This window comes from Populus alba, chromosome 17 (assembly GCF_005239225.2).
Source record: "Populus alba chromosome 17, ASM523922v2, whole genome shotgun sequence".
NCBI classification, from domain to species: domain Eukaryota; kingdom Viridiplantae; phylum Streptophyta; class Magnoliopsida; order Malpighiales; family Salicaceae; genus Populus; species Populus alba.
In genome coordinates, this window is record NC_133300.1 from 15779791 (window position 1) to 15792088 (window position 12298).

At 38.1% G+C, this 12298-nt stretch overlaps 1 pseudogene; it reads left to right on the forward strand.

Annotated features, from left to right (window-relative positions):
- The window catches only part of LOC140954794 (DNA-directed RNA polymerase 2, chloroplastic/mitochondrial-like), a 33301-nt pseudogene extending 28640 nt beyond the window's left edge, over positions 1–4661 (forward strand).
- The last annotated feature ends 7637 nt before the right edge of the window (positions 4662–12298 follow it).

Genomic DNA, 12298 nt, shown 5'->3' on the forward strand with positions numbered 1-12298 from the left:
ATTTTAGATCCTCGTATACAAATTTGGAAGATACAAATTCTTCATACATGCGCTACTTTAATCTGGAATTTAATGAGTTTGTGGTTGGATTTGTTGGTGGGAGAAACCACTGGTGGTGGCTTTGAAACACTTAGAGGGGATAAAACACAAGGTTTTATTACAAGAAACAAGCTTAAAATTAAAACAAAAGAAGCTCACAATACACGCCCTCTCTCTCTTTATTCTCTTTCAAGTGTTTCTCTCAATTCTCTCCACACAAAATAACATAAGCTGAGCACTCTATTTATACACGAATTCAGAATACAAAAATTCAAACTTTCCAAGTGTGAAGGCGGCTGGCGGCTATGGCAGCTGGTGGCTGGTGGCTGGCGGCTGGTCGCAGGTGGTGGTTGCCTTCCTTGACCTTCTGGATATTGAGTTTAATTCAACAAATCTCCCCCTTAAACTCAATTGAGGGATGTCATGCCAAGCATGAATACTTCTCCCTTCAATGCCTTCTCTCTGCTTGTAGCCTTTATCCACTAATTTGGCTTTCTTCTTGTAGACCCTTTTGACACCTTTTGCTTCCTTCTTTTCTGGTGGGTCCTTATCTGCATGGAAACAAAACAGAGTTGTATCTTCCATGACTTGAGTGGCATCGTATAACTCTTCAAGGTTTCGCATCCTTCTTGGTCCTTCTGATGAGGATGCTGATGGTGGTGTTGATGATGATGCTCCTGGTGTGTTCCTCCTGTTGAATACAGGGAAACTGTGTGCCGGACTTTGTGGTTCAGCTGCTGATATAAACACCGGACTTTGTGGTTCAGCTGCTGGCACAATCGATTCTTCTATAAGTACTGTTGGTACTTCTTCACCTTCAAGGATCAAATCAGTGTTGATCCATCTGACTGCTTCTTGATCATCATTCCATTGCCAAGATTTATCTTCTTCAAAGATAACATCTCTACTCATAATCACCTTCTTTGTGATGGGATTATACAGCTTGTATCCCATCCTTCTTTCACCATATCCGACAAAGATGCATTTCTCGCTTTTGTCATCGAGCTTTCTCCTTCTTGCATCTGGGATCTTTGCATATGCCACACAACCAAAGACTCGTAGATGAGTTACACTTGATTTGTGACCACTCCATGCTTCTTCTGGAATGACACCTTGCAAACTTCTGGTTGGGCAGCGATTCAGTAGATACACTGCATATGATACAGCTTCAGCCCAGTATTGCTTGGGCAATTTCTTTGCTTTGAGCAGACTTCTTGCCATGTCAAGAATCGTTCAATTCTTCCTTTCAGCTACACCGTTCAGCTGTGGTGTATAAGCTGGTGTTGTCTGATGTCTGATGCCTTGTTGTGTACAATAGGCTTCAAAGTCGTTTGCTGTATATTCTCCACCTTGATCAGATCTCACGGTTCTGATCGTGTAACCAGTTTGCTTCTCCACAATTGCTTTAAAATCTTTAAAACAATTGAATACTTCTGACTTCCTCTTCAGAAAGTATATCCACGTCTTTCTACTAAAATCATCAATAAAAGTGAGGAAGTATCTATTTTGTCCAGTCGACATAGGTGTTATTGGGCCACACACATCTGTGTGTACTAACTCCAGTGGCCTCTTTGCTCTCCAGTTGACTTCTTTGGCAAAACTGGATCTGTGATGTTTGCTGAGGACACAACTCTCACAGACTTCATCTAGATGATCAATGTGAGGCAAACCCTTGACCATCTTCTTGCTTGCTAGCATCTTCAGGCTTGTGAAATTCAGATGTCCAAGCCTCAGGTGCCAAAGCCATTCTTCACTGTTGGTGATGGCACTCAAACACCTTGTTGCATCATACTGGATGTTCAAAGGAAACATCCTATTCTTGGACATTTTCACATAAGCCATTAATCTCCCATTGTTGTCTCTAATTGCCAGATGACAATTCTTCGAGTAAAAAGTATATCCTCTCTCCAAAAGTTGACCTAAATTGATCAGGTTCTGCTTTATGGCTAGGACATAATACACATTGGCGATGTAGCTGGAATCGCCATTCTTCAACTTGACTGGGATGCTGCCTTTACCTTTGTATTGAACCTTTGTGGTATCTCCAAAAGTAACTAGACCTTGCTTGGTCTCATCTAGATCACCAAATAACTCTCGATAGCCGCACATGTGATTGCTGGCTCCAGTATCTAGATACCATATATTCTCCTGTTTCTCACCAAGTTCTTGTTGGACAAGAAATGTAGTTTCTTCTCTATCATCCTTCTCTGCATAGTTGGCTTGCTCTCGTATCTCTAACGGAGCTTTCCTTCGGCATTCAGTGCTATAGTGCCCAAATTGATTGCAACTATAACATTGTATATTCCTCTTGTCACGGTTATTGTAACCGCCTCCTCTTCCTCTAGGAGTGAATGCTTGTTGTCCTCGACCTCCTCTGGTGGTGTTTCTACCACCTCTTCCTCTAAAGCTTGTATTCCAAGATCCTCTTCCTTGGAATCGCTGAAATCCTCCTCTGGATTATTGACTTCTTGCTTGAGTGGTGTATCCACTTGTTGAAGTCTCTCCTTGCTCATATATGTCCTTGAGAGACAACTTTGCTTGTAAGGCATGCTCAATGGCCTTATCTCCATTTCGCTTTACAATCTTCTGTTCATGAGCTTGCAAAGAACTCATAAGCTCATCAACTGTTAACTTGTCCACTTCTTTGGACTCTTCAATTGCGACAACAACAAAATCGAATTTTGGATCTAGGGATCTCAAAATTTTCTCAGTAATTCGAATTCACCTCCCATATGTCTTTCGATGTTTCAGCGGAAGCTATGATCTCGAATGTATCTTCATCAAGACCTTGATAGATAATGGTCTTTGCTTTGTTGTCTTTCTTTCTGTTGACTTTGAGGGCTTGCTTCTGTGCCTCTTGTAAAGCATCTTCTACTTCTGTGGACTCTGGTTCATCATAACCATGTTGTACAATCTCCAAACACTCTTGTGAACCAAGGAATGCCTTTAATCTGATGCACCAACTATCATAGTTGTCTTTGGTCAGCTTTGGGATGAGTGTATGTGTACCTTTTGTAGTCATTTTGCTCTTTGAATGACTATATCACCTTTCTAGGAGCTGAATTTGGACAAACGGACACTGTAGATCGATCCGGAATAGTCCAAATAGTAGGGAACCAGTCTGACTTTGTTGAAATCGGGTCAGAAAATGGGTGAACCTGTCAAAAAACCAATTCTGTACGACGGGCGGTTCACTGGGATCGAACCGGGAATATTCTGGGAATATTCTGGGAAAGCGGCTCGGCACGGCGCGGAGGACGGCTCGGCTTGTGGCTCGGCTGGACTCGGCTTGTGGCTCGGCTGACGCTCGGCTTAGGCGGCTTAAATGGCTCAAATATGGCGCGCGTGCACGTCAGTCGTCTTCAACCTCTGGCGCGCGTGGGTGCGCGTGGTCTTCTGTGCAGAATCTTCAGGTGGCGCGTGTGGGCTACCTCTTGCTCCGATCAGGCTATTCTTTGCACTAGTGAACTCGTATGGATGAGATCTACACTGTGGAATGATCAAAACTTGTTTTTGACAACTTTGAAAATTCGGATATACCCCAAAACTCTTCTGTTTTCTGACGAACGGGGCTCTGATACCAATTGTTGGTGGGAGAAACCACTGGTGGTGGCTTTGAAACACTCAGAGGAGATAAAACACAAGGTTTTATTACAAGAAACAAGCTTAAAATTAAAACAAAAGAAGCTCACAATACACGCCCTCTCTCTCTCTATTCTCTTTCAAGTGTTTCTCTCAATTCTCTCCACACAAAATAACATAAGCTGAGCACTCTATTTATACACGAATTCAGAATACAAAAATTCAAACTTTCCAAGTGTGAAGGCGGCTGGCGGCTGTGGCAGCTGGTGGCTGGCGGCTGGTCGCAGGTGGCGGCTGGTGGCTGCAAGTGGTGGTTGCCTTCCTTGACTTTCTGGATATTGAGTTTAATTCAACAGGATTCTGGTTCCCATGTAGTTGTAGCAACTCTTAACACCACTATTGCTTCTAGTAACAAATCAAGACCTGGCATTTAAGTAGCTTTTTGGTGTGCTCTAAGCTCTTCTTAGATAATTGTGTCATAGCTCTCGTACTCGTGTCGAGCAAACCTCAATGCCCTTTGCAGTTATGATAAAGGAGCTCACTTGTTCTTACCATCCGATGTCATGCGGATACATGGTGCTAAACAGCAACGTGAAGCAGTTAAGAGGGCACCTAGGAAGCAGCTACAACCAGTTTTTGAGGTCTGTACATATTAGATGCTTTGCATGGTTACTGATGCATATTTTATTGTTTGAACTAAATCATCTTTTGGTACTAACATGTGATGTTCTTTTAACAAAATCTCATACTGATAATTTTGTATACCTTAGGAGGGTAAATAAGAGGGTACTTAGTGTTGTTGATAGAATATGGAGTAATGTAGGCTGTCTTGTTGATTTGGTAGACCACAGTGATGTGAGTATCTTTCATTTTTCTTTTTTAGAAACTCCTTTACCTTTATCTTTGTGTTCCAAGATTTGATCATGATGTCTATAGCAATTAAAAAACCTTCCTCGTTTAAGCTCTTCATTCAGGTTCCTTTACCTGAGAGGCCAGAAACAGAGTTTTTCAATTTTCCTTCTTTTGAAAATGATTTGTAAATAAGCTGAATGTTTTTTGCTTCCCCTATATTTAGTTGCTTCTCCCACTACGTACTGATTAGTACTTAAAAGTGCATGTTTATCAAGGTTTTATATCATCATTTTGCACTTGAAGTATCAATAACTCCTTAACTAAAGCATGTTTTATAATAACAAGTTTGATATTATAAGATACCTTAATTTATGGTAAATGCTCATTTTAAATGCAGGACTATCACATAAATAAAAGGATTGATTGATGAGTTTAAGCATTGAAAGTTAAAGGACAAAGAGATGGCCAAACTTAGAAAAGAGATGTCGGTGCAGTCCAAACCGGAACATTGCTCGGTAATTGGATCATATCTGGAGCTCTAGATTTCGGATTTAGGTCCACTTTATATGGATGGAAAGGTAAAACAAAAGCCTACAACTTTCATGAGGAGCCCAAGATTTGAAAAGGTCGTTTTGAAGTCCAAATTGAAGGAACAACGAAGAAGTCCGAAGCTGTCCTGCAGCCCAAACACTATTTAGTGTTCAGCCCATATCTTGAGTTCTAGAAGTCCAAATGACCTCATCTTTTTTTTGTTGGAAAGCTGAGACAATTTCCTAGAACATTCTTGAGGATTCTGGGCAAATTATGATGTTAGAAATGACGTCTTGATCAGACAAGAAGATAAGGATTGTTATCTAGTCAAGATGTGGCCACCCACTCATCAATTAGTCAACAAATCAATAGTTCCAAATTTTGTTCTATAAAAGGAGGCACTTACCATGTATTGAGGCATCTTGGTGTTCAGATCAAGATCATGCTCTTGCTTTCTCTCTTTGTATTGCTTATGTCTTGCTTTCATTAATATCAAGTTTATGCACTTCATTTCCTTTCCTTTGTCTAGTTAACTTCTTTCTCATTTATGTTCTTGTCTTGCTCATTTATGTTTCTTTCTTTTATTATGTCTAGCTAAGTTAATTATGTCAAGGTGAAAAGGGTACACTAATGGTGTAAGAACAAGTATAATATAAACTTAACATGGACCTTAACGTTGGATACTAACATGTTTTATATTTGTTATCTTGTTCACTTTAATACTTTGCTTGTTAAATGGTTAATCTAGATTTATGTTGTGTAACACTTGGTACAACAAATACTTGGCACTTTCATAGCCCATACTGTATGGTTTAACCGACACCTGAGCTATGAAAGGAACTTGATTTGTTGTTAACATAAGTTATAATCATGAATGCCTGCCAACATTTACAAGTATTAGCTTTATTCGAATAAGATAATTAATGTAATCATGTTAACAATTTATAATCTGATTGGAACCTCCTTTATGTGTGGTTTCCAATTGAGTAATAAGAGTTTATATTATACTTGTTTGAAGTACCATAAGTGGATCCTCTAACCTTGACATTTGTTTTTATCATTGTTTAATCCTTACGTTAATCTTTTATCTCAAAGTTCTCATTAATTTCTTCATCTTCTGTTATTATTATTATTATCATTGTTATTATTATTATTATTTACATTCTGTTTATACTATATAATATATATCTTTGATCTTTTCATAAAGTCAGTATATAGGCTGGAAACCTGTGACCCGATCTTTAGATCATTCTCAGGTATAACAACGCCACGTACTGAGTATTATTATTGTTGTTGTTGTTGTTGTTGTTGTTGTTGTTGTTGTTGTCTTGTTATTTATAATTTATACAATTAACCTCTCTGTGGTTCGACCCCGGTCTTGCCGGGTTATTTATTACTTCGACACTCCTGCACTTGGGAGAAGACATCAAGCTTTTGGTCGTGTCAAGTTTTTGGCGCCGTTGCCGGGGAGGTAAATTCTTGTATAAATTATAATATTTAATTTATTTTCTCTTTTCACTTTTCATTTTATCTATTTTTGTTTCCTTTGTTTTGTTTTGTTTCTTTTTTCTTCTATTTTCTTTTCTTGCTTTTATTCTCTTCTTACACGTGCATGAGAGTTTGGTCACGTACATTAAGTGGTAGACTTTGTAGGGTATCCTCATTATTTTCAGAAAATATGGCCGAAGAAGATAATCAATCACTTCATAATGAGAATAATGAGAATAACCGTATGAGAACACTTAGAGACCACATGAATCCCACAAGAACAAGTGCACCCTCATGCATAGTTTTCCCTCCTGATGCATCTCATTTTAATTTTAAGCCAGGCATTATTCAACTTTTACCATCTTTTCATGGCTTAGACTTAGAAAATCCATACTTGCATTTAAGGGAATTTGAGGAGGTCTGTAATACCTATAATGACTCAAATTGTAGCATGAACACCATTCGATTAAAGCTTTTTCCTTTTTCATTAAAAGATAAAGCTAAAACATGGCTACAAAATTTGAGACCAGGATCCATTCATGCTTGGGATGATATGCAACAACAATTTTTAAAGAAGTTTTTTCCATCTCACAGAACAAACTCTTTCAAAAGACAAATCATCACTTTCACTCAAAAGCCAGGAGAAACATTTTACCAATGTTGGGATAGGTATCGAGATTTGCTTAATACTTGCCCACATCATGGTTTTGAAACATGGAGATTGGTTTCACATTTTTATGAGGGTTTAACACCTAGAGATAGGCAAATGGTTGAATTGATGTGCAATGGAACTGTCGAAGATAAAGACCCTAATGAAGCAATGGAGTACCTAGACTTGCTAGCCGAAAATGCTCAAAATTGGGACACCACAGGTACTTATGAGGCACCAAGTAAAACTCAACCTCATACATGTAGTGGAGGTATGCACAACCTTAGGGAAGATCATGACCTCCAAGCCAAGTTTGCATCTTTAGCTAGAAAAGTCGAGGCACTAGAATTAAAAAAGAGTGGTCAATTAAAATCTGTTCAAGACATTGTGTGTCAAATCTGTGAAACCAAGGAGCACTTAACAAATGATTGTCCAACTTTGCCTTCTTTCAAGGAATGCCTCCATCAACAAGCCCATGCTTTAAACAGTTTCCAAAGGCCCAACCATAACCCATACTCGCAAACATACAATCCTGGTTGGAGAAATCACCCAAATTTCAGTTGGAAGAGTGACAACAATAATACACAAACTTCACAGCCACCGTTTCAAGCACACCATAATTTCCAAAATTCTCATGGATATGCACCTCCTTATGCTCCACCTCCTAGAAGAAATTTTGAGGAAACATTGCATGCATTCATTGAAAAGCAGGAGACAATCAATACTCAACTTGCTCAAAGCATGACCGATTTTAAAGATGCTCTTGCAAAATTAACATCTGCTCTCAGTTTCCAAGAGAAAGGTAAGTTTCCTTCTCAACCACAGCAAAATCCAAAGGGGCAATACAATGCAAATGCAAGTGGTTCTGGAAGCCAACACATGGATCAAGTCAAATCAGTCATCACTCTTCGTAGTGGTAAGGTTATTGAAAAACCCATTCTTGAACCTTGTGAGAAAGATGATGAGTCTATCTCTGAGGGTAAGGAAGGGGTTGAACCTGAACATTGCAAAGAAAAGGCTGATTCCCTGCCAGCACTTCCATTTCCTCATGCCATGACCAAACAAAGGAAAGTCAATCACAACTCTGAAATCTTTGAAATTTTCAAACAGGTAAGGATCAATATACCTTTGTTGGATGCTATTAAACAGGTTCCTTCCTATGCTAAATTTTTGAAAGATTTGTGCACTGTGAAGAGAAAACTGAATGTGAAAAAGAAAGCCTTTTTAGCCGAACAAGTAAGTGTCATTCTTCAGAACAATAATGCTTTGAAATATAAAGACCCTGGTTGTCCTACAATTTCTTGCTTTATTGGAGAACATAAAATTGAAAGAGCCTTACTTGATCTTGGAGCTAGTGTGAATTTACTTCCATATTCAGTCTTTCAAAGTCTCAATCTAGGTGAGTTAAAACCAACCTCTGTAACTCTTTTACTTGCCGATAGATCTGTAAAAGTGCCTAGAGGAATAATTGAGGATGTGTTAGTACAAGTTGATAAATTCATTTATCCTATGGATTTTGTTGTCTTGGATACACAACCTATTGAAGCATGTAATTCAATTCCTGTCATTTTAGGACGTCCATTTCTTGCCACTTCTAATGCATTGATTAATTGTAGGAATGGACTGATGAAGCTATCTTTTGGAAACATGACATTGGAGATGAATATTTTCAACATTTGCAAGCAACCTGGAGATGATAGTGATTTACAAGAAGTAGATCTTATTGAAGAATTAGTTCATGACCAACTTGAATCTACTTTGAGTAAAATTGAGTTGGATGAATCTGAAGATTTGCAAATGATTTATTCTCAGGAAGAAATCACGGATGAAAAAGGCACCAAAAATATTGATGCTGATCTTGTGTCAAAAGTGACAACAGATTTGACATTTGACATCCCACCAATCGATGATTACTTTCCTGAAGAATCCTTACTTTCTCTCAGTTCAATGCCTTGGTTTGCTAAAAATATCAATTTTCTTGCAACAGGAGATTTGCCAGCTTACTGAAGTACCGAAGACAAAGGAAATTTTTTGAACGAAATGAAGAACTTTTACTTAGATGACCCTTACTTATTCAAAAATTGTCCTGATCAAATATTTCAAAAATGCATTCCCGACAATGAGGTAAGTAATGTCATTAAACTTTGTCATTCTGAAGCATGTGGGAGTCAATTCTCATCAAGAGAAACGACTTCAAAAATCTTACAAAATGGATTTTATTGGCCCACCATGTTCAAGGACACACATGCATTCTGCAAAACATGTGAAAATTGTCAAAAAGTTGATACTGGTCAAAAAGTTTTGCTTTATAATTCTCAACTCCATTTATTTCCTGAAAAACTAAGATCAAGATGGAGCGGTCCATTTATTTTGAAACATGTGTATCCTTATAGGGCCTTTGATATTGAGAATCCAAAGAATGACAATGTTTTGAAGGTAAATGAACATCGTTTAAAAGCTTACTTTGATGAGTTTCCTAGTGAAAATGAATCCATTGGTTTGAATAATCTTATTGATAAAGGTTGATTATTTTGTTTTTCTCACATTTTTTTTTTGTTGCTTTTTAGTGTGACTTTTGTTTTGCTAGTCTCTCACCCCGGTCAAATGGCGGATAACGGTACTCCGTGACATAAGTCGGTTCTTTCAGTTTCCCAAATAACTGATATCTGTATATGTTTGTATAATTCTTAGCTCTTTCTTCCTTCTTTGAATCGCTTCTCTAATTCTCTTTTGAAAATGGACACCACTCTTGAAAACTTGAAAAGGTATTTTCCCGCTTTGCCTCCACATGCGATTAATAAAATTTACCGTGCTAGGTGTGCAAGATTGAGGTTGTTAATGAATCATGGAATTCCTGAAGATATCCGTTGGATAATTGAAGCAAAGGTCCGATTATCAGGTGAGTCCTCCAATTCTTTCATTTCACACATGCCTGGAACAGGTAAAAGCACTTTTGCAAAGAAACGTCGTGCAAAACGACTGAAAGTCTGTCATCGATGTGCCAGATGGACTTGTAAAACGACATGTCGTTCTTTAGGAATGGTATCTGTAAACCGTGAAGATAAGATACAATTCATTAAGGATGGCCTGAGTAAGGGGTCTTTAGATAATCTTTTGTTGACCCTTGAGACGCATCCTAGTGGAGATGTGCATCGTGTAATTCATGATTTATGGCCACAATTCCATAAAGAACATGATCGACTTAGTCTTGGGAATCTGACTAAAAAAGACCCTGTTTGCCAGTTTTTAAGAAAACTGGATGGGAAGCCTATCCTCGACCCATAGAGGGCGTTTAAGCCGTTCTTGGACGTAAAACCAAGGGAAGATGTGAGCCACAATCACAACTACCTGTACATACACATGCTTTTTCAAAATAAATAATTAATAAAGAGAGAGAGAGAGAGAGAGAGTTTGTGAGACTACAGCTGGCCTACATGTAGGTGGTATGATTGCATTTTCAATTTTCATCTATAAATTCTTCTCTTCCTTCCCTTCATTTCTACTCATCCCATACATTCATCAAATATAGAAGTGTGTAGAAATGGCAGGTTCCTCAAGTCATCACATAAAAAATATTTGTGTTTTCGGTGGATCCAGTCCTGGGAAAGAAAAAGAGTTTTTAGAATCAACAAATCATCTTGGTCGGGTACTAGCTGAGATAAAGATTCATTTAGTGTATGGGGGAGGTAGCCTTGGGTTAATGGGAGGTGTGTCAATGGCTGCATTTTTGGGAGGCAGTCAAGTTTTGGGGGTTGTCCCCAAAGCTTTAGCAAATGGGGACATCATTGGAAAAACAATTGGAGAAGAACTACAGGTCCCAACAATGTCTGATTGACTGAATACCATGTTTAACCATGCTGATGCCTTCATTGCCTTACCAGGTGGTCTGGGCAAATTGGAAGAGATCTTTCATATTTCATCTTGGGCCCAACTGCACATTCACCATAAACCTATAGGTTTGTTAAACGTTAATGGTTTTTATGATAAGTTGCTGTCTTTCCTTGATCAAGCTGTGGAACAGGAATTTCTAACATCTTCGGCACGACAAATCATAATCTCTGTTGCTACTGCTGAACAATTGATTGACCAACTACAATCTTTCATCCCTATCATTGATCCCTGCATGAGTCGCCTAGATTGGTCAACTAAGGAAAGCCGTAAAAAGCTTAGATTAGATTTGAGCCTTCATCTGTGAAAACTTGTGTCTTTTGGTTTTATTAATAGCATATTATTTTGTTTTGTCACTTCTTATGTTTGTTTAAGTGTATTTCAGGTTTGTCATTGTTCGCTGTTTCAGGTGATGTCTTCTATACTCTATCTTTCTACCTTCGAACATTGAGGACAATGTCTCGTTTTGGTTGGGGGGAGAGGGTAGTACTTCAAAAAAAAAAACTAACTTGCTAACTGTTTTTGCTATTATTAAAACCATTTGACAAAATTGTTATTAGGATGGCAGAGTATGGAATCAATTTTATTGACTCTAGAGACGCATCTTAGTAAGTTTCATTACCAAGGTCTATCATAATACTTCTTGAAATATTCAGGTTTACAAACTCTCACATTGTTATCACTTGATTCTGCTCCTATACTCATTTAACAAGTATTATTAAACCTTCATTTTCACACACACACTTTAACATATGATTGTGGGTTGCACATTGGATTATTACATTAATTATGTTCTTTTGTTGAAGGTAACAACTAAGGGAAAAGGATAGTATATAATTTGCAAAGAAAAAAAAAAGAGAAAAAAAAAAAAAGAAGATAGTATTGATGATAATAAAACGTGGATAAGTTTGGTTTCGTAGCCTCCCTAACCTAAGCAATTAAGCCCGAAGGGGTGTTTTAACACCTAATATCCTAAAGTCAACTGACTTGGGAGCTATTAGCCCAAAGCTTGTTACATGGGTTAAGGAGAAAAGCTTAAGGGAATCAAACATTGCACTATCTACGTATCAGTATCTGCAACCCGAGTTGTTAAGCTCGTAGGGGTGTCTCAACACCTAATGCCCTAAGACCAACTGGTCTGGGAGTCATTAGCCTAAAACTCGTTACATGGGTTAAAGATACATTGTGTTTTAAGTTGTATGTGTATATAAATAAAAAAAGAAAAAAAAAATCCCAACCCAAGGAAGTTCACCTTAAACATTTGAACAT